We start from the raw sequence: 24,282 nt of genomic DNA on the forward strand, positions 1-24,282 counted from the left end.
ATTTTTCTTTTCTTACACCACTCCCCGGAAAAACAACAAATGATGAAGACGAGACTCAATCTCAGGTCTTGGATACCACCCCTCAAGACTTTATTAATAAAGCTAGTTAATATCCACTCTAATCATTTATCTTGATTGTTGTGAAAATATATAAATTTTCCCATTATTTCAGAATGGATGAAGTATTCGGCAAATTTTCCAATTTTTAAGTCACTAGTTGTTGGACCACGTGCTACCGCGCGCGGTCCCCCAAGATATTAGAATCGGTTCGGTATATTTAATTAGCGTGTAAGGAAAATCTGTAGCGTAAAACACCGAGCCAACCATTAAGCCAAAAATAACTACAAATGGTAAAAGATTACACTGTAACACCCCGACAATTCCCCTTTTCTAAAATAACCCTTTTTAAATATAACTGTAGGGAATTATCAAAGTATTATCGCCCGTGTGAAAACGTACGGCTTATTCAGAATTTTGCAGCGGAAAACATAAAACTAACTTTTAGGTTCATAAATAATCTTATTACATATTAGGTCCAAAACCAATTAATGAAATAAGGAAATACGAATAGTACGACAAATTTCAAATTTAAGTTAACAAACCAAATCACTTAATAAGGCAAATATAACTACAAGCTCTCTAATCCCGATCCCAATGATGCATCATCTTCAAACCTGTAGATGGGCAACGCTTATTGATCCTTAGAGACTGCTCACCAAAGATGGGTCATCACAGGATCAATAAGGCATAGCCATGATCAACACACACACAAACAAAGCACGTAATCGGCAAAGCTGAGTACTACATACTAAAACAATAATAATCCTAACATGATACTATTAACGAACAACCCTAACATGATACTAATGAACATAAACAAGGGCAGACAAAACATGATAATTTGACGACCATACTTAACTAGACTAGGCTAGACTGGACTTTAATAACAATAATATTATTTTAGTTGAAATAGACAATGGACCGAGTTTTCTAGCTAGAGGCTTCACTAAGGAAGACGAGGTACGGGCGCGACTCCGTAACCTCAGTGACCTGCGATATCAAGGAACGTTTGAATAAAAATAGGACACGGTGATCAATCCGGTCCGAATTAAAGGCCATGGGCTACCACCATGAACCCCAACTCATGTTTGTCCGTCACTTTAGACGTGCACAGTCTAAAGCTATTGCTACTCAGTTTCACTTTACATGATTTACAAATTGACACTCTGTTATGACTCAACAATCACATAAGGCATACAATCCACATTTATTTACAACTGTTTTTATCTTGGAATTAAGTAAGTGATCACAAAGGCATCAAACAAGACTCATTCCAATTAACTCCAATCCTTCCTTTAATACTGATCAACCCTGTATATGGGTATAAGGTTTCAACTTACTAAATGAGGTCCTCGGCCCTCATAAAGTAGTGAAAAGCTAAAGGGGAACAACAACCCACTGATCTAAATTATATACAAAGTAATCTAGTGTTCCCAATCAAACATGTTTGTATCAATCATCCATACTAACATGCTATAATCCTCAAAATGCAATATAGGTTCAATATGTCTAACCAACAGTATTAAACATGCAATATTCAACCTGACTAAATTCATCAACGATATCAACATAACCAAGTTCATCAACAATTCAACATGGTTTCAACAATTAGCACACATTCCAAGCACACAGGTATGTACGTACCTTGTGTAAACAAACTGATAGGCCACTTTAACACTTTCAAAAGTCGCCTAAAGAGAATTCTCCGCCTAAACAATCCAACAAGTAATCTCAATCAATTTCTAATCATTGACAACCACAATAAAGCATTCTAAACGCATCCTAAACATATTTAGAACTTTCCTAAATATCAAAACTTGAACATTTGCTTTCCTAGCATCATAATTATTGAACTAGTGGTTGAAATTCGTTGAAAACTTTTTGCAATCATCGTATTTTAAATTTTCAGCAATATGAAATCGTTTAAAGCTTTCCCAAAACCAAATTACCATGCTTAGAACATAAAAATAATAATTTTAATAATTTATAACCCTTCTATCATGATTTTAAAACTATTAAAACCTTAAAATTCATACTTTAATAATTAAAACCATTATTTCAATCAAATTGTATAATCTGAAAATTAATAATTTAATTATTGCAAAACATGGAATCTGAAATTCTCATCATAAATCATAAAAAACATACTTAATTCAATCAAAACATAAATTAAAATAATAACGTATAATTAAAACATTTAATTTATTAACTTAGGGTTCAAGAAATAACCAATAAAGAGGACAGAGGAGTTGCTGGCCGGCGGCAGCAGGCGGGACGGTGGCGCAGCGCGACTGGGCAACACTGCTGGTGGTTGCGGCGGCCGTGCAGCGGCGGTTGTGTGTGCCCGTGTGCAGCAGAACGAAACAAAGGAGGGTGTGCTTGCTCGAAGGAGAAGGGAGAGAGAGCTCGCCGGCTAATGTCGTCGGAGGGCGCGGCGGCGCAACAAGGGTAGCAAGGTGGTTGTTGTGGCTGGTTCAAGTTAACGGAAACAACCAAGTAAGGCAAGGGAAAGGAACTAATCAAAATAAAAGGAAAACCCGAAGGAGGGAAGAAGAAGAATGAAGAGAGAAGAGAGGAGTTACCGTGCAGCGCGACGGCGGAACGACGGTGGAGGAGCGCCGACGGTGGTGGCGGCGGCGTGGACAGCAGCGTGAGGGAGAAATCACCAAGGTTTGTGAGGGTTTGATGGTTCCTTGTTCACGTGAAAGTGAAGGAGAAGGCTAGTTGTTTCTTTTTTTTTTTGTGTTTTTACGTAATATTGAAAGAGGAGTAAAGAGTTTTGGGTTTATAATATTGGGCTTTACCCAATTGGGCCTAGAATTAGGATTTAGCTTTAATGTTTGAATCCAAAACCAACTAGGATTGTTTTCCAATTTCGAACGGGTTTTCGTAATTCAAATTCTTTTCAACATCAAATTCTAAAATTATTTTAATTTCATAAATCGTTGAAATCTTTAAAACGTATAAAAATAAATGTTCGTTAATTCCATATTTATTTCTAAAATTCGTAAATTCCATTTAAATATAATTAACTATACGTTAAAATATATTAATAATATTTATAAATTTACGGGGGATTACAATCTACCCCTCTTAAAAGAAGTTTCGTCCCGAAACTTGACACGGAAATTCACACCTTTTTCAATAGTTTTCAACTTATTCATACTAAAGAAGTACTTGTGCCACTCATGTGCACTCTTTTGCCAACTTAAAGTTGTTTGTGTTACTCATGAACACGCTTTTCTTATGCAGAGAATCTAATTACTTGCATCAACGTGCATAATTTGCTAAAATAAGCATAAAAATACCATAAAAATAGGTAAAAAGCGCGAATTTCTATCGCATTCTACCCCCCTTAAAGAAAACGAGTTACGCCCTCGTAACTCATCTCAGGGAATAACTTTGGATTTTTACACTTCTTTCCACACAATGCCTCAATAGGTGCTATCTTAAAGCTCACATAGTTACTATTGTTGCAAGAAATTCAATCGAATCTAGATGGTCTTCCCAATTACTTTTCAAGTCAATAACACAGTCTCTCAACATATTTTCCGTTAGTAATCTCAGTTTGTCCATCGATCGCAGGGTGGAAAGCAGTACTCATTTTCAATGTCGTCCCCAAGATTCACTAGACCTTTTTGCCAAAGTTTCAGACTTTTATGGTTGGTAAGGATCTCAAATGTTGCCCCATAAAGATAATGTCTCCAAATCGTTCAAAGTGAACACAATAACAGCTGACTCTAGGTCATGGGTAGGGTAATTGATTTCATGAGGTTTCAATTGTCGCGACGACAGGTGCGGAGGTCAAACGCTCTTTTAAATTCTAGAAAGCTTTCTCTCATTTCTCACTCCACTCGAATTTCGATTCCTTTTTCATCAAAATGGTCATTGGTTTTTTCTTTGTTCGAAAAGTCTTTCACAAACCCCCCTATAATAGTCAGTTAGGCCTAGGAAACTTCAGATATCAGACACGTTCCTTTGGAGTAGGTCACTCACTCACAGCTTGATTCTTAGTAGGATCTACAGAAACTCCTTATACTCAGCTTTCCCTTTCTAGTGAACCTCATTACGCCTTTCATGGATGTATAACACTTGGGCTTAACTCTTAGCACTTTCACCAATTCATACATTCCTCTTTTCAAGACAACAATTGATTTCAAACAATCCTGGACCACTCAAATCTTCTCTTAAGTTTATTCCTTTACGTAACGTAGTTTTCAATCAATTCAATCCTTCACTTTTCCGTCGGTGTCACTTATACACACATAACTTCAAGATTTGTATACTTCATTTAATAAAACTAGATTCTTTCTAAGCGTCTCCAAATAATCCTCAAGTGTTTGTCATGCTCTTTCTCGTTCCTTGAATAAATCAGGATATCATCAATAACATAATAACGAACTTAATTCGGAATTCGTAGAAAATCTCATTCATCAACTCCATAATTAATGCAGGTGCATTGGTTAACCTAAAAGACATTATTCTAAACCCACAATGACAATACGAATCCTAATGAGGTCTTAGGCCCTTATCAGCTATTCTAAATTGGTGGTACTTCAAACACAAATCAGTTTTCGAGAACACACTCGCCCAATTCAATTAATCCAACATTTCATCTATCCTAGGCAAAGGGTACTTGTTCTTGATGGTGTTTAGTTCCCTAAATTCGATGCACAATTCCATACTCTTATCTTTCTCCTTAATAAACGACACAGGAGCTCCTCACGGTGACGCACTAGGCCTAACATACTCCTTAACGAAACAACTCTTGCAATTGTGTCCTAATTAGATCATTTATAGGTGTCGTTTCAGGATTTAACTCTATAGTGAACTCAAATGCTCTAGCTGGTAACATATTTGCAATTTCACTCGGAAACACATCAATGAATCCACTCACAATGGCAACATCCTCGAATTTAACTCCAACCTCTTTACTCACCTCTAACACACTACAGAAAAATCGTTCACACTCTCTATTCATCGATTTCCTCACTTGCATTACAGAAATAACTAAGGTTCTTGGACTTCTCAAAACATCTACATGAGCTCAACCTTTCAATAGGGTTCCTTAAACTTACTTTCTGAATTTCACAGTCTACCTTAGCCTTGTACAAACTTAGCCAGTCCATCCCCAGAATTACATCCAGGTCCCTCAGATTAAACTTTTATCAAATCAGAAGGGAAAACGCAATCTTTTATCTTCAAAGGCAAGTTCTTCCATAATATACACCTTATGGTTACACCAGTAGGCATAATAACAGGTAAATCAATCATTCAAAATCTATTAACTTCAGACTCTTAATGACAGATGACAAAACAAAAGAATGAGTTACTCCCAAATCAAACAACGTTTCAACTAGCACAAAGTTAATAGGAAAAGTAACATGAACTACGCCTGCAGAATGTTCGGCTTCATTTCGACTCATCAAGAATAGTTTACCCGGTGCCTTATTATGGTTGTTGTTCTCATTGGAAGACTTATTGTGGTTCCCTAGGTTATTCTGCGACCTTATAGGCTTCGAACTCCAATTTCCGGATTGGTTAAACCCTGGTTTCCCTTGGTTTTCCCCGACATTTTACTCTTTTCTTTTCTCCCTAACAACAATATTTTTCTTGTCCCTTCTAGACAGCAAACCATAAATATGAGCAGTATCCAAAGATGTAAAGGTTTCCTTACCTAATCCTAATTGGATCTCCTCAGTCAAACCTTGCTTAAACCTCAGAGCCTTTAGCTCCTCTGTGGCTACAATCTCAGGTGCAAACCTTGACGATATTATAAGTTTGCTATAGTAATCGGCAATGGTCATACTTTCATCCTAAGGTTTATGAATTCTTGTGCCTTTTGCTTTCTCATAAAAGGAGGATAAAACTTTTTCCTTAGGGCAGTAACAAACGAATCTCAATTGAATCCCTCAACAGCGCTAAGTCTAGCTCCATTTTCTCTCAACCATAAATCAGCTTCATCTTTCAAGTACAGTATAACTTGACACACTCTCATGTTCTCAATACAGTTCACAGCCCCAAACCGTTTCTCAAACTCTCTAACCAAGTTCTCTAAAAAGGTAAGATCAGTTTTCCCCTTAAAGTATGGTGACTTAACTTTGGCTAGTCTCTCGAACATGTCCCCAGCAGAATCAGAACGCTTAGTTCTCTCTTGGGTCAGCTTTTCCGCCAAGAGGCGAATAGCAACAACTAAGTCATTATTATTGGCCATTCTATAACACGACCTGAAATTAATATACTCTATCTTAGGTTCTAAACACTACTTACATGTCATTCTATATCAAGAAATATTTGATTTGACCATAGAGATCGCCTCAATAAACAATATTCACATAAAATCATTTACGAAAGTGCAACAATCATTTACGAAGGTGCAATAATCATTGCAAAATAATCCTCCTCGATCATTCGTGAACGACATTCACATAAAGGACATCCGATCGAGGGAAAACAAATCAAATTCAATCATCACAATTAATAATAATAAAAGAAATTATTCCTCTTCGCGTGCCCAAACTAAATCATTAACCACTTGGATAATTAAATATTTAACTTTAATTCCTCAAAAGAAACTTGTAATCCTCAAAAGAAACTTTTATTCCTCCAAAGTATATTAATAAAAATTTCTAAACCATAGTAACGTACTTGTCCCGAAATAAAATAAAAGCGCTATGCAATAAATTTAAACTACCGTTGGGCGACTTGTCCCACATTATTCCCAACATAAATAAATAATGAAACAATCCTAGAGGGAAACATTATCAATCTTGTTCTTTGATTTCTTATAGCTTTCTGGAGTAAAAGAGCTCGTATTTAAATAAATCCTCATCCTCAGTATTAAAATATTAAGCTAGTTTTCTCTGCCTTGTGGATCTTCGTAGTCTCTGAGACTGAGGTCATCCTCTAGCTTAGTATCACTACATTATAAATATCAACTCTAGTGTGCCCTCTAGCACGGTCAAACTCACGAAGGGTTTCCTCATCCCTATCAGGGTCTCCTGTTCTTAATATATGACGCATTGTGCGTTCAACGCTGGTGTAACTATTAATGTCAGACTCATAATCCATTTCATTCTCATGATCACTTAGTACAATTGGGTTGCTCTTGAATCATAGCAAGATATTCACATCTAAACACTACTTTCTCACAAAAATATCAGTTGTCTCTATATCGATCTTTCTCGAGAGATCCTATGTTGGTGTACTTGGAAAGGAATATTTTATTCCTGAAATGAACAATTACAGGTCTCACTAATGACTTCCCAACCAAATCATAATCAAAATTCGATAACACAATAAGTTCGATGGAATCAAACAATCTCTCTAATGCACATTTAAATGCAACGCTTAAACATTTAACACATGCACATAGCAAGTAACTTCTTATGCTAGCAATTAACTACTAATGCACATATAATTCTATCCTATATGCCCTTTCCTATATTGCCCATCTCTCATAATAAATTATAATAGTTCAAACATTGAAGAATTTAAGAATAAAACAAGAACGATTAATAAGAAATAATTTTATTAAACGAATTAATAATAAACGAATAAATAAAATAAAGAATTTTTTTTTTCTTTAAACGAATTAATAATAAGAAATTTTTGTTAAACGAATAAATATTTATTAAACGAATAAATATTAAACGAATAAATATACTTAAGGAATAAGATTTTTATTTTTTTGAATATATTTAATTTAATTTCGAAAAGAAAGAAAAACGTATTTAATTCATAAAACGAAAAGTTTCGAATAAATAAGGTAATTTCGAACTTAAATAAGAAATATTAATATACTTTCAAACAAAATAAAATGAATTTGGTCCCCCAAAAAAAAGTACGCATTTTTGAATGATATAATACGTAGAAGAGGAAATTCGTTTTAGGAAAATAGCTAGTTTAGGCGCCTAGAAATTATTGAAGTAAAACCATAAGCTTCTAGATACCACTTTGTAACACCCCGACAATTCCCCTTTTCTAAAATAACCCTTTTTAAATATAACTGTAGGGAATTATCAAAGTATTATCGCCCGTGTGAAAACGTACGGCTTATTCAGAATTTTGCAGCGGAAAACATAAAACTAACTTTTAGGTTCATAAATAATCTTATTACATATTAGGTCCAAAACCAATTAATGAAATAAGGAAATACGAATAGTACGACAAATTTCAAATTTAAGTTAACAAACCAAATCACTTAATAAGGCAAATATAACTACAAGCTCTCTAATCCCGATCCCAATGATGCATCATCTTCAAACCTGTAGATGGGCAACGCTTATTGATCCTTAGAGACTGCTCACCAAAGATGGGTCATCACAGGATCAATAAGGCATAGCCATGATCAACACACACACAAACAAAGCACGTAATCAGCAAAGCTGAGTACTACATACTAAAACAATAATAATCCTAACATGATACTATTAACGAACAACCCTAACATGATACTAATGAACATAAACAAGGGCAGACAAAACATGATAATTTGACGACCATACTTAACTAGACTAGGCTAGACTGGACTTTAATAACAATAATATTATTTTAGTTGAAATAGACAATGGACCGAGTTTTCTAGCTAGAGGCTTCACTAAGGAAGACGAGGTACGGGCGCGACTCCGTAACCTCAGTGACCTGCGATATCAAGGAACGTTTGAATAAAAATAGGACACGGTGATCAATCCGGTCCGAATTAAAGGCCATGGGCTACCACCATGAACCCCAACTCATGTTTGTCCGTCACTTTAGACGTGCACAGTCTAAAGCTATTGCTACTCAGTTTCACTTTACATGATTTACAAATTGACACTCTGTTATGACTCAACAATCACATAAGGCATACAATCCACATTTATTTACAACTGTTTTTATCTTGGAATTAAGTAAGTGATCACAAAGGCATCAAACAAGACTCATTCCAATTAACTCCAATCCTTCCTTTAATACTGATCAACCCTGTATATGGGTATAAGGTTTCAACTTACTAAATGAGGTCCTCGGCCCTCATAAAGTAGTGAAAAGCTAAAGGGGAACAACAACCCACTGATCTAAATTATATACAAAGTAATCTAGTGTTCCCAATCAAACATGTTTGTATCAATCATCCATACTAACATGCTATAATCCTCAAAATGCAATATAGGTTCAATATGTCTAACCAACAGTATTAAACATGCAATATTCAACCTGACTAAATTCATCAACGATATCAACATAACCAAGTTCATCAACAATTCAACATGGTTTCAACAATTAGCACACATTCCAAGCACACAGGTATGTACGTACCTTGTGTAAACAAACTGATAGGCCACTTTAACACTTTCAAAAGTCGCCTAAAGAGAATTCTCCGCCTAAACAATCCAACAAGTAATCTCAATCAATTTCTAATCATTGACAACCACAATAAAGCATTCTAAACGCATCCTAAACATATTTAGAACTTTCCTAAATATCAAAACTTGAACATTTGCTTTCCTAGCATCATAATTATTGAACTAGTGGTTGAAATTCGTTGAAAACTTTTTGCAATCATCGTATTTTAAATTTTCAGCAATATGAAATCGTTTAAAGCTTTCCCAAAACTAAATTACCATGCTTAGAACATAAAAATAATAATTTTAATAATTTATAACCCTTCTATCATGATTTTAAAACTATTAAAACCTTAAAATTCATACTTTAATAATTAAAACCATTATTTCAATCAAATTGTATAATCTGAAAATTAATAATTTAATTATTGCAAAACATGGAATCTGAAATTCTCATCATAAATCATAAAAAACATACTTAATTCAATCAAAACATAAATTAAAATAATAACGTATAATTAAAACATTTAATTTATTAACTTAGGGTTCAAGAAATAACCAATAAAGAGGACAGAGGAGTTGCTGGCCGGCGGCAGCAGGCGGGACGGTGGCGCAGCGCGACTGGGCAACACTGCTGGTGGTTGCGGCGGCCGTGCAGCGGCGGTTGTGTGTGCCCGTGTGCAGCAGAACGAAACAAAGGAGGGTGTGCTTGCTCGAAGGAGAAGGGAGAGAGAGCTCGCCGGCTAATGTCGTCGGAGGGCGCGGCGGCGCAACAAGGGTAGCAAGGTGGTTGTTGTGGCTGGTTCAAGTTAACGGAAACAACCAAGTAAGGCAAGGGAAAGGAACTAATCAAAATAAAAGGAAAACCCGAAGGAGGGAAGAAGAAGAATGAAGAGAGAAGAGAGGAGTTACCGTGCAGCGCGACGGCGGAACGACGGTGGAGGAGCGCCGACGGTGGTGGCGGCGGCGTGGACAACAGCGTGAGGGAGAAATCACCAAGGTTTGTGAGGGTTTGATGGTTCCTTGTTCACGTGAAAGTGAAGGAGAAGGCTAGTTGTTTCTTTTTTTTTTGTGTTTTTACGTAATATTGAAAGAGGAGTAAAGAGTTTTGGGTTTATAATATTGGGCTTTACCCAATTGGGCCTAGAATTAGGATTTAGCTTTAATGTTTGAATCCAAAACCAACTAGGATTGTTTTCCAATTTCGAACGTGTTTTCGTAATTCAAATTCTTTTCAACATCAAATTCTAAAATTATTTGAATTTCATAAATCGTTGAAATCTTTAAAACGTATAAAAATAAATGTTCGTTAATTCCATATTTATTTCTAAAATTCGTAAATTCTATTTAAATATAATTAACTATACGTTAAAATATATTAATAATATTTATAAATTTACGGGGGATTACATACACAAACAATCACGAAATTATGGAACCGTACGAACTGGTGACCATCATATTTTTATCTAGGCAAGATAGATACAAAGTACTTGGTGGAAATTAGAACATAAGGTACTCGGCATAGTGCCCGAGTTATAATATGTACAAGAGTAGTTATGTTTATATTACAAAATATTTAAGGGGTATTTGTTGAGAAAACCGCACTACGGGCTTGTCCCCTTCAAAAACCTCTAGGTAGTGAGGCTTCATTCCCACCTTCTATACTATCGCAATAGAAGCTATTTCTGTTGGCATGAAGCGTAGGACCCGTAAACATATTAAGCGCAAATTCTAAAGGGTTTGATTCTAGGCTAAGTAGAGACTACCTATATCTTACAAGTTTCCAAGGTAGATTAACCACAATACTAATTATTTTACAAGCGATTAAGCTTAGCTAAGCAAAAGGGTGGATGAATAATTTACTTGAATTACTGACAAGAGGATCTAGCTTCTTCATCCTAAGAAAAAGGGAGGACTAATGATGCACTTGAATTACTTACCAGAGGAGTCATCCTTTTCATCCTCTTCTTCGTCTGATTGTCTTGCAATACTTCCCTTTCCATCATGTAGCTCAGCTATGAATTCCTGCTTCAGTTTCTTTTTAGGAATGGCTCCCTTCTCTGGCTGCTTCCCAGCCACCACTGCCTACTCAGGGTTCTTCCTACGAAGCGTTGGTTGTTCAAGCTGTTGCCTAGCGACTGTTGCCTGTGTAAGCACCTCGCTGGCACTCGGTTCCTGTTCAGCCTGCTGATTAACAAAGTGATGTTCAACATTCTCTGCTAGGACCTCCTCCGGTTCCAAAGCAATCAATTTCAAGCACCATTCAAGCACGCCGTTCTTTGAAAGGCCCACTGTTGGACCGATTTCCAGCAGAAAGTGGTTGGACTTGAGCATCTCCTGGACCTTTTCAAAGGTCGCTCCATCATCCTGGAAATATAGGTATTTGTTAAACTCGGGAAACGTGTTTCAGCCTATGTATGGTAGAAGAAAAATTGACACCGAAGAATTAATAAAGACAACACAAACTGCAATATCATACATGTAAGTGACTAAGTTCCTAATTTTGTCTGAAAGTCTTGTAGAGAGTTTTCAGGAAAAAAGGACAGCATCTTACAGAAACCACTTAGAACTTGATAAACATAGAAAAATAAAGCTTAGTTTTTTGTAATGCTAATTAAAAGGGCTCGAAAAATTCATAGTTTCATTTTATCCCTTGGAAAAGGGAATTTTTTCGAAAGAACAAGACTACAATGCGCAGTAAACTTAATCCTAAACACCACGTTCCAGAACATGCAACCTGGATTAGAGTTTGCTTGTATTCTAGTTTTCTATGATCTAACCTAGGACCAGTTTAGCAGTGAATTATGTTTGCGTACTTGCTCTGAGAACACTATCATCCGCACTAAAACTAATAAAGTTTAACTGCAAAAAGTAACTTCAAAGTTTCAGCAAATGCAGTTTATACATAGCACTGTGTTAATATTCATCTATATGATTTATCACCCCTTAATGAGTCTTGTCAGTAATTCTAATCACAATCTATGCAAATAACATGCAGTCCTTCATTAAAAGATTAACTACAACTTATCAATTATTGACTGATTTCAGCTCTATGTCATATTAAGCTAACCAATTTGCATCATTGTTTACAATTATTTGATTTAAAATGCTGGAGTGTATGGCTGCCTTTGTGTGGTCTTTGTTTGGCTTTTATTGCTTATGTAATTTGCACCCTAGACTGATGGCACACGTTTTTCAAGTAAGTGATCAATTTTAACCTGACAAATTTTAATTTGATTTCCTTCAATGGTCAGCCTAATTTGATAACAATATGTAGCTTTGTGTCCTTTTCTTTCTAACTGTGTACATGTGTACATTTTAATGGGTTTTGCAAGGTTTTTCCATACTTGACTTGTTAGTCTAAGGGAGATAGGCTTACGCTGTGCTTCATCCTGAACGTGTTTGCAGCTGTCATCCTGAACAACTTCTCAGAATCTTCAGTGAATGAGGTGCATTCTATCGTGCCAGTCCCATCAGATGCCACGAAATTGTAGGTAATCCTGCAATGACCATTTTCAAAAGTGTTACACAACATTGCATGTAATCGTCTGTAACAAAGCAGTCTACAGTTTATAGCTTACTTGGGAGTAGACACGGTATCCGCCTTACATCTGGTGCAAGTGTAGGTTGTCCCTGCTGGAATGTCTCCACGCCGTCCACAAGCAGAGCACCCCAGGTATGCATTGATCGTGCTCATTTGAGGGTTGGGTATTATAACCCTTAGCCAATGGCGTTGCTCTTGCAAAGTGTTGCATGGCTAGGGAAAAAATGCAGACAGGTTCACAAGTCAGGCACACTTCTTCATATTCCGAAGTTCATCAACATTACCGGAAAAATAAGACATACACTATCTGTGTATTACTTTTTCTCATATGAGTGTGGGTTTCCAGCAGGTTTTAGCTCAGTTACCCCGGACCACTTTCTTAAAGTCAGTGGTGGTTACCAGGTGTTTATTTTGTGATCGTTCTATTATGAAGCAACATTACAACTACTCTAATAAGACAAACACTATCTGTGTATTACTTCTGTTACATGTATGTCTTTTCTCATTGAATGTAAAGCTATTATAGTTGGTTGGATGACATTTTGTTGTTACTTAGTTAAGAAGTTATGCAATGCACTTTAGTTTAGGTTACGCAATGCAATGCAAACACATTTATGATGTTGTAGCAGTCCTCATATTTCCTATCTATTTTTAGCAGCTATGCAATGCAATTTAGTTTAGGTTATGCAATATCTTTGATGTTCCTTCCATTATCCATTCTTTTCTCTTTTTGCTGACATTTTGTTCTTACTTAGTTTAGCAGTTATGCAATGCAAACACAGTTCAACACTGATGTGGTAGCCTAAAAAAATTAGTTTTAGTTGTTGGGAATATGAAATCATCTGACATCATTGTTTCATTCACCGGTGTTGTAATAATTGAAGACGATAATCAAGGCACATAGGACAAAAGCAAAGGCTTATACCCTTTTCAGTTTCAAGGAGTCCAGTGTGATGATCACCTTCTCTTTCGTAGGGTTCCTGACATCCAACACTCTTGCTTGCCTATCACTCAGCCAGTCAGTGCGATTATTGACCCTACAAAACATATGGAGGTTATTTGCCAGGTATTCTATGTTGTGTTTTTAAAGGGTAAGGTATAACATGTGTAGTGTTACCATTCCCTTAACGCGTCTGCTCTTTCTCCTTTTGGATCAGTAATGATTCTAGTAGACATGGTAGAACCAAGGGAGAATCATGTAGATTAGTCAGCGTCTTTGGTAAGATAATTGAAACTGTGAATGCAGACACTAATGGAGGACTAAGGTAATCAATACCTTTATGAGAGGTGCCTCTCAAAGCGGTGAATCCAAAAACAGTGAACTGTTCTGCCCATGAGGAGAGCGGTTTGCAATGTTCTCTAGTCAGCTCGTTCCAAACAGAAATCATCATTGGCTGCTCATTGCTGCAAAATTGGCGAAGGTTTGGCACGTATGATTAAAGTGCAAGATGTTTAGATTTTTAAATAGGGTATGAGTTGTACCTATGGTCTGCCACCACAATTTCACGAACTAAGTATTCGCGTTGTTCAAATCCAGTGACTTTCTGTGCTTCTTCTTCGAGGTACGGAACAACAGAAACAACATCTGCGAATAAAAGGAGCATAGAAATAAGCATTGGCGTATGTGTATAGTATCACAACATGGCAGGGAAAAGGGTAGTTTTTTACCAAATCTGTCAGTTGGATCATACATTCTTGGGATGGTGGCTAGGCATTGGTATTCTGGTAATATAGGGCCTGACTCAACATTAATTCGTGGGATTACCGCCTGTGAGCCAAAGCTCATCTGGTATCCAAGTAGACCATACTTCGCGTCTTTGGCTTTCCAATAGTCATCGCTGGGTTTAATCGTAGCATTAGCTATCTCATAACTCCCCAAGTGTTCAATAGCTTCTTTGTAGACATCGATTTGATTTCCAAAAAGTGCAGCACGCATTCGATTTCCCTGCATAAAGCAATAACATACAACATCTTAAATAAGTAACTACCACCAGTATACAAAGTATAGGAATCCAGAAAGCTATGTTAAAAGGATCTCATCTAGAATTATTACAGAGATCGATATAGAAGTATCGTATAATAATTGAGTATACTAATGATTCTAATTATTCTAGAACACATCATACTCAGTATACTAATTATTCTAAAGCCACTGTTTCTTAGCTGAGATTCTGGATGTCTACAGGCTCCCTCTTCAGCCTGCTGTCCAACAGCGTACTTACAAAATCTACAAACGAACCATATTTTAAAGTGTATTTTAAATCAACTTCAATGACCTGAAAACCCAACCTAACAATGATAAAGTGTATAGAGATAAGTGCAATTACAAGTATTAGGCATAATATATATCTTTGTATATATTAGATCAAAATATGGAAAAGCAGCCCTAAACTGGCCAGCGTACGTCATAGGACGCGTAAACTGACATAAGAATATGTTATAGTAAGCCTAAGTAAGGAGAATAGTTTGGTATCCTTGAGTCAACCTAAGGTGGAGGATGTTCTCCCATATATGCGTGCATACTTGATAAACAAAACTGTCACCATACATGCTCAACAATATGGGAGCATAGTCGAAAGTCCTACTTTCCTAAGGCAACGGGTTTTAAAAAAGAATGTAGTAAGCGAGAACGGTAACTGGGAGTTGCTGCATGTTCTAGGCAAGCTTAATCCTTTCTAAATGGCATCTATGCATTGGGAATGAAGCAGCAGAAGGAAGACTAACACTTATGGGGGGAACACTGATGTCCACCACTTACACAGAAAACATGCAATTTGGGAATAACTGATTCTGGTCAATATTTCATTTAAATCCCTAATCTGGGTGGCCTCAAATTGCTGACTTTACTGCATAAATCAGACTGATACACATGGCATCCAACCTTATTCATGGCTGTGCCGCCCTGCCCTCCACTGTGTGAATAGATAAAGCCCACCAATGACTTTGCAGCATAATATAATATAAATTAATAACTGTATGGGCATACTCCCCTATAAAAATAAACCTTCCCTCAACTCACTCTCTCACCTATCCTTTATTCAGGCCCAGACTAAACCCACCCCTTAAACAAAGCCTCTTCAGGTATATAATTTTCTGAAGGGAAATAAGCTCTTGTTCACCTAAAAGCCCCAAAACTAAACGCTCCTCAAATGGTAAGTGATGTCAAGATCGGGTCTTCTGTTGTACCATATGGTACGTACAAAACAGATCGTATTCATCATGCTTAGATGGTGTATGAGTACCTGGATACTTACAGAAACATCACAATTAATACGAATGGTCTGATGTACTGTTGATACTAAGAACCATGGTCTGCTGTACTGTCGATACTAACACGACATGCAGTTAAATTACCAGGCCATGTGTAGGTTTGATGAAGGTGAAAGTTTATGAAACTGAGGGTTGACACCACGAATTCCCGGTTCGACTGGATGTCCCCCCAGGTTATGCGCCTTCAGAATCACAAACCACCTAAGGACCAGCACTACATGAGCAACAAAAGGTAACCGTTGGACAGCTCTATTATGAGCCTGTTTTGGTTGCATTGGTTGCCCTGTGACTGGCCCTCCCCGGGCACATGCTTGATCAGAACGTCGGTCATGTCTTGCCCCTATAATGTATAGAGAGCTACCTTCGATCCAATGTATCCTAATGTTAGAACCATTAATGAAGCAGTGTTATTCATGTTCCCTAAATTTGCAAGTGTTGTATGTATTTATCTATTAATGCTTTTACATTATCGTTTTGTGCCATATGACGATGCTATTCCGTTAACTTATTTAACGTATCTATTAATGCTAAATAAGTTAACAGAATAGCATCGTCAATAGCAAGCCATATGCAAAAACCACAAACAGACCAAGGAAATGAGACCATACCAGAACAAATTTTAAAAAACAGCAGTTGCATGCATACAATTTGAAATAAAACATTTATGATTAAAGAGTTATTATCAGAAACCTAATTGTAGTGGTGACCACGTACGACTAAACATGCAGTCATATTCGGGAAATCAAGCCAGCCATATCCATGCCTAGGTTTCAAGGAAATCCAATAACTTGATAGATGCAATCATGTAAATGATGTAATCTAAATTGTCTTTGAAGCCTTCTTGCAAATACAGGCAACATATATATATATATGGTGCACTTGAAACAAGCAGAAATGACATTTACCAGTTGCTTTCTCACAAATAGATACGAAAATGGAAATTATGTCTCGATGAAAGTGTAAATTTCTTTTTTCGTACGCCAATTTGACAAATTAATAAATCAAGCTTTTGCTAAAATTAGAAACATTGAAGTCATTTCCAAGCAGAATTTCCACTATGAAATATTCTCGTAATGGTTGGTTAATTACAAGTATTAGGCATTTGAGCACAAGTATTAGGCATTTTCAACATTTTCAGGTTTGAAGTGGTTGTGATATTCATAATGTGTATGTCAGATATATATATTGAAAAGCTTATTTATTAATTAGTTATTGGTGACAGCTGTTACTCTGGTTCTTTAAAGAATGTTTATTATTAATTGATGGAAACAGCAAAGTAAGATCAGGTAACATTATTGGAAAATAAATGCATTGTAATGCATGCTTCACAGTTAGGGATAATCAAAATATACGAACAATTAAAAAACAACGATCTAACATACGAACGTATCCAATAAAGTGTTTGGTTAATAAGTTGGATGTAAGTATTTTAGTAGTGAGTGGGTAAAGGAGATATTAGGGATTTCCTTTTTCCAAAAATATTATGTGTTGACAGATTCAGAAAAGAAATTCACACCAACTGTTGCTCGAGAAATGAGCAGAATGTCAGAACTAACCCCAAAAAAATAGAACACTCAGCAGTCAACTAAAATTCAGCAGCTTAGTAAAAGTCATGGGAAAAAACCAGAAGGAAATAAACTTGGCAGAGAACATGTAAGCAAGGATGAAAAAATGGACAACGAAATGAAACAATTATACCTTGTCATCCTCCATCATAAGTCCTTGGAATAGGATTCCCTTTGAAGGAGAGTTCCTTTCCGGTCCTTTCTCTATGACCTTGACCTTAGCCTTGTAGCCCTTGCTTGTTTCAGTTAGCTGATCAAGATACACACGTTCAGGCTTCATTTCTTAGAGTTTGTACAGATGGTAAGAAAAAGATACATGATTAATCATACAGAAACAACCATGAATTCTGTGTTAGCTAATACAACAACATCATCTTATTAGCAGTTTGTAACTGTGTAACTTTGAATTATCAGTTATGCAGAGAATACAAACCTAGTTAAAAAGATCTATCATTTAACTGGCAGGCATTTGAAAAACAATAAGGCAAATGTTTATGATCTTACACATCAAAGCAATAAATTCCATTTGATTTTTCGTACCTGACAAACTGCAGATTCTGACTGTGGAGAAGCATAGAGGAAGTTGCAATATTCTGCTTAGGTTGTAAATGTTTGGGACTGAATAGAGTGCTGCTACATCTTCATATATAGTGGCAAGAAAAATCTATGGTCCAAAAGAAAGTCACAACAGTAAGCAAAGAGGCATGGGATAAACAACATATTAACTATTCAGAATAGTGTTTTAGTGTCCTTGTAGCAGGTGAAGTCTTGTATTACCATGTCCTAGCACTATTTAAACCATACCTTTCTATTTAAATACTTGTTTTCTTATCCTTTAAGAGGGAAATCTTTTAAAAGTACAACTGATATTTATGGAGTACAATATAAAAGGATGCATACCTCTCTTATGGGCATGGCCATGCACTGTAGTCCTCTATTTTCTTATTACCTGGAAAACAACAAGCACCTTTGGCAGAGGTTGAAGTATTAATAACATCATATAAGCTTAGCCTGGAAAAAATGGTGTGAAGTACTAATACCATTATGTAAGCTTAGTGCTTCATAGATTCCTGCGAGACTTAGCATTTAAAGGTTTACGGAACAGCCTATATTAAGGCGAGTGTAGACACCTAATTTGTGTCTCCCCTATGGGATGATGACGATACCATTATCCTTACTAGGTGATTGGAATAACTCCAGGCGGAAATCCCAATTGCTAAGAATATTTCCAAATTCAAAATCCAAAATCCAATTCCCGAGGCCGTTCCCCTCCCGGAACTCGGTACAAAATACAACTTTCAAAATCCAATTTAAAAGTCCAAGTACAATCTCATCTAGTAGACCATCCCATTGGTTTTACTAGGCCTTTTCCACTCAAAATCATATAAGGCAAGTCAAGTTCGGGCGCCGACCCACAAAACTGAGCATGCCGGGCCCCGTCCCGTACAACCGGAATTCAAAACCCGAGAAAGGCTTGTTTTTAGACGCTAAATAATGCCTTAACCTCCAAGAAAACACAAAACGCCAAGCCTAGTACTATTCGTACAAAGGTACAACACTACAAGACGAAACAAGGACAGAGCCCGCGTCCTTGTTTTGGCGGCATTCACGCCACGTCACCAGCGCCCAGCGCTGCCTCGGTGTGCTGCGCTGGTATATGTTGGCGTTTTGCACCCATCCCTCCTATAAATACCCCTCATTTTCAGCATCAAAAGGGGGAGGAAAAACAGAATACAACGTCGTAATACCGACATTACACCTCAAAATAAAATCAAAAACCCTTCAAAACACATACAAAATCTCTAATTCAAAAGCAATTGGGAGCTCTTGCCTAAACCTAAATAGGTAAATCCGAATCCCACTCTAATCAATTATGTTGTTTTAATTTCATAATGATTAGCAAGTTGGCATTTTTATTATTAAAAATTCCACTTGCAACAATCATACATGTTTTTCAAAAATCAAAACTTTTCAAAAACAAAAATGCTAACTTTCAAGATTCAAGGATGTTCAAAGTTGTTTATAATCACTTCTTTGAACTAGAATCACTTTCAAGCATGGAGTAATCAAAGATGACACCTTTTAATCCTTAAAGGTTTAGTCTTTTGAGATTCAAAACTCCATTTTTCAATATACAAGTTCAAGTTTTCAAATTTCAAGATCCCACCATGTTTAGGGTTGTTCATGGCTACTTCTCTAAACTAGGATCCTTTCAAGTTCAAGCATTTTCAAGTTCAATACTTCAATATTCAAGCTTTCAAATTCAATACTTCAATATTCAAGTTTTCAAGTTCAAGTTCAATATGCAAAATCTAGGATATTTGGGTTGAGCAACCTCTCCCAAGTTGAGATTTTTGGCTTTGAATTCGTGTCTGGCGCACTTATTTTTAAGGAGCCGCTTGGTGTTCGAATCTCATGTGCCCAAGTACAAGTTTCAATTATGCACCATTCTATATTGCAATTTCAATATCGCACCTTTCAATTCCGCAATTTCAATATCGCACCTTTCAATTCCGCAATTTCAATATCGCACTTTCAATATCGCAATTTCAATACCGCAATTTCAATTCCGCACTTTCAATTCCGCATCTTTACTTGCCTAGTCCATTTCTAGGCAATGTGGACCTACTCCCTAGTCCATCTCTAGGGGTCTTGTATTTACTAATTCCGCACTTTATTTAGTATTGTGATGTTGCTTTATTTGCTTTATTGCTTTCATCACCGCACATGCTAAATACAACAAAATACAAGGTTACATCACGCTTAACAAAGATAATTTCTTGGACAAACCGGCCTTAGGTTCCTTTAAATCAATCTTTAAAGCAAAGTGACCACCATACAATTAGAGATTCTATTTGCTCTAAATTCAAACCCACATAGTCTAATCTAGGGTATATTTTCGAAAAATGTTGTGCCGACGTACTTGAATATTTGTAAAGCTCGCGGAATAAGCATTTCGTTCCCGTGCACGGATCTCACCCATCCGTTTCGAGGATTCAAAGCCTTATCCAAAATAGAGTCAATTGCGGTCTTTCCAAACGAGACTTTAAACAATGTTTGGTGGAGACTCCTTCGAGGTACAAAAATACAATGGTTTTCTAAAGAACCGCCCCCTTGTAGGGAATTGCACACAAAGCAAAGAAAAAACACCCCCTACAATTCTGGCGACTCTGCTGGGGATTTTACTAATTTCAATTTCGAAAATGCGAGCAGATTTCGAGCAGCAAAGCCACTGATCTGCTTAAGTACTGGATGTTAGCACTGGCGCTAGGCGCAGCCCCTGCGCCCAACGCCACTGCCTGCATCCAGGACAGTGGCTCACAGTGGCTTGTTTACCACTTTTCTCAAATTTTCGTGTTGGGAGTTAGTCTATTTTTGAATCTGGAAGGACGCTCCCAAACCTCATGAACGAGTGCCGAAAAACGAGCTTTACAAATACGAATTCAAGTACGATTTCAATTTCAATTTCTAGGCATTTCATGCATTTTTCGAAACCATATTGTGAAAAATGAATTTCTACCTTTTCCCAAACGGATGTGTTCTACATTCGGGCTATTCCCGGGGGCAACGAAATGGTGACTCTCCATACGGTTCCCGACCAAAGTGTGTGACCATTTCCGCGCCTACCAAAACTTGGCATTTACTTGACATTCCCGATGTCAAGTATGGAGGCCGTCTGCCGACACACACGTCCCTTAGGCGGATGTGAAAGTTGTCGCCGGATCCGTCTCTTACTCGAGTACCTTTTTGACACCCTAAGCCAACCACTTGCATCATACAAAACTTAGACCGACCTTAGGTTGAGAACTTTACATGTCGCATTCATATTCATGACCAGTGTGACAACGTGCTACTTGTGCATTGTGTGGGCGTCTTTGCATGCGTGAATGGCTAACCTCGAGTTCTAGCTTGCCAAAACCCATTAGCCTCCAACTAGGAAACCAAACCCCTAGGAGAGTCATTCAAACCTCATGCATCTAAATCGCCGATTTTAGGGTCTTTAGGAGTGTCACTCCATTTGATTCAAAACCCTTAAACACGCCTCACGCACAAATTCCAAATTCCAAATTCAATCCAACGGCGTCATAATGCCGGATTTTCGAGTCCAAATTCCAAGTTCCAAATTCCAAATTCAATCCAACGGCATCATAATGCCGGATTTTCGAGTCCAAATTCCAAGTTCCAAATTCCAAATTCAATCCAACGGCGTCATAATGCCGGATTTTCGAGTCCAAATTCCAAGTTCCAAATTCCAAATTCAATCCAACGGCGTCATAATGCCGGATTTTCGAGTCCAAATTCCAAGTTCCAAATTCCAAATTCAATCCAACGGCGTCATAATGCTGGATTTTCGAGTCCGAATTCCAAGTTCCAAATTCCAAGTTCAATCCAACGACGTCATAATGCCGGATTTTCGAGTTCCAAATTCCAAATTCAATCCAACGGCGTCATAATGCCGGATTTTCGAGTCCAAATTCCAAGTTTCAAAGTTCAAGATTCAATCCAACGGCGTCATAATGCCGTATTTTCAAATCCAAACCTCAAGTTTCCAAGTCAAAGTTCAAATCCAACGACGTCATAATGCCGAATTTTCTAGTCCAAATTTCGAGTTTCAAGTTCCAATTCAAATTTTCTAGTCCAAAACCTCAATTTTCAAAGTTCAAATCCAACGGCGTCATAATGCCGGATTTTCTAGTCCAAATTTCGAGTTTCAAGTTCAAATTCAATTTTTAAGTCCAAATCCAACGGCGCCATAATGCCATATTTTCTAGTTCCAATTTCGAGTTTCAAGTTCCAAATTCAAGGCTCTATCCAACGGCGTCATAATGCCGGATTTTCTAGTCAAATTTCAAAGTTCAAAACTCAAATCCAGCGGCGTCATAATGCCGGATTTTCTAGTCAAGCTTCAAGTTCAAAACTCAAATCCAACGGCGTCATAATGCCGGATTTTCTAGTCAAGTTTCAAGTTCAAAACTCCAAATCCAACGGCGTAATGCCAGATTTTTCTATATCAAACATTCAAGTCTTCAAACCTCAAATTCAAGTTGTCAATACCAATCTCAAAGTCTCAAGTTCAAATGTCAAAACTCATGGCCGGCGTAATGCCAATTTTTCGAATCAATCCTTCAGTCTTCAAGTCCTATACTCAAAGTATCTAGTTCCAAATTCATGTCGTCGTAATGCCGATTTTCTATTCTATATTTCAAACTTCAAGTTCGAAGTCCTCAATTCAATCTCAAGTCTTGTACTTCAAGATTCCAAGTCTACGGCGGCATAAGCCCGGACTTTCAAGTTTCCAAATTCAATCCCGCAACTCCACGGCGGCATGATGCCAGAGTTTTCAAAATACAAAGCCTCATATCCTATATACAAAAGTGCATCTTTTCCATTTCAAAGTTCAAACTCCGAGTCAAATTCAAATTTCAAATTCACCTTCAAGTTACGAAAACTCTTTCTTTCTATTGCTCCCCAGTACAAAATTCAAAATACTTCCAACGGGTTGAAAATCCCCTGAAATAATACAAGTCCAATATTCCAATGGGTTGAAAATCCCCTGAAATAATACAAATTCAAATTCCATATTCTATCTACGGGTTGAAAATCCCCTGAAATAATACAAACCCCATTCCAAATACTTCCAACGGGTTGAAAATCCCCTGAAATAATACAAGTCCGATTTTCCAACGGGTTGAAATTCCCTTGAAATAATACAAAATCAATTCCATTCAATCGGGTTGAAATTCCCTTCAAACATTCCAAGATCCAAGGGGTTGAAATCCCCCTAAAATATTGACTGGTTGAAATTCCCTTGAAATAATACAATATCAATTCCCTTTCAATCGGGTTGAAATTCCCTTCAAATACTCCAAGTCTAACGGGTTGAAATCCCCTAAAATATCCACGGGTCGAAATTCCCTTGAAATAATACGAAATTCAATTTCCTAGTACAAGTCCAATTTCCAAAATGCTCGAACGGGTTGAAATTCCCTTTAAAATAGTCCGATTTCCAATAGGTCGAAATATTCATTTTTTGATATTTTAAGTTCTAGTACAAAGAGTCAACTTCCACAAAAGAATGAAGGCTCCTCTCAAACATTTCCAACGGGTTGCAAATCCCGGATACAAGTACAAAAACCCAAAATCTCGAATCTTCGGAGTGGCACTTAGAGTCAAGTTAGGTCTCATTCATTGCATGCATATCATATCATGTGTCGGGAACTTCAAGTTCTAAAGTTCAAAATCATGTCCTAAATAGGTGCTCAGACTCCTCCTCTCAAAATCTTATTCAAGATGACTTCACTAGCAGCAGATGTAGCAGAGCTCTATGAACGTGTTGAGGAAGCGGAGGCTCGCATAAGGGCTCTCGAAGACAATCAAGAAACTCTTTTCCATGTTGTGGGCCCTTTCGAGGTAGAGGAAATATTTCACAACCAAAGGCCTGTGCCACACCTTGTGCAGCCAAGTGAAAATTCGGAATCTGGGTTACCTCAAGGAGAAATTTGTGGGATCTGGGCCA

At 37.1% G+C, this 24,282-nt stretch overlaps 2 long non-coding RNA genes across 2 annotated transcripts; both read right to left on the reverse strand.

The window, feature by feature from the left end:
* Nucleotides 1-453: 453 nt before the first annotated feature.
* Nucleotides 454-3,084, reverse strand: LOC130470372 (uncharacterized). Its single transcript, XR_008930581.1, has 4 exons — nt 2,643-3,084; nt 2,290-2,529; nt 1,705-1,769; nt 454-708 (listed from the first exon to the last, which is right to left on the reverse strand). It is a non-coding gene; the product is annotated as an uncharacterized lncRNA (long non-coding RNA).
* A 5,022-nt stretch (nt 3,085-8,106) lies between these two features.
* LOC130469086 (uncharacterized) lies at nt 8,107-10,634 on the reverse strand. The gene is made up of 4 exons (XR_008929461.1): nt 10,296-10,634; nt 9,943-10,182; nt 9,358-9,422; nt 8,107-8,361 (listed from the first exon to the last, which is right to left on the reverse strand). It is a non-coding gene; the product is annotated as an uncharacterized lncRNA (long non-coding RNA).
* Nucleotides 10,635-24,282: the final 13,648 nt, after the last annotated feature.

This window comes from Spinacia oleracea, chromosome 3, assembly GCF_020520425.1.
Source record: "Spinacia oleracea cultivar Varoflay chromosome 3, BTI_SOV_V1, whole genome shotgun sequence".
Classification (NCBI taxonomy): Eukaryota; Viridiplantae; Streptophyta; class Magnoliopsida; order Caryophyllales; family Amaranthaceae; genus Spinacia; species Spinacia oleracea.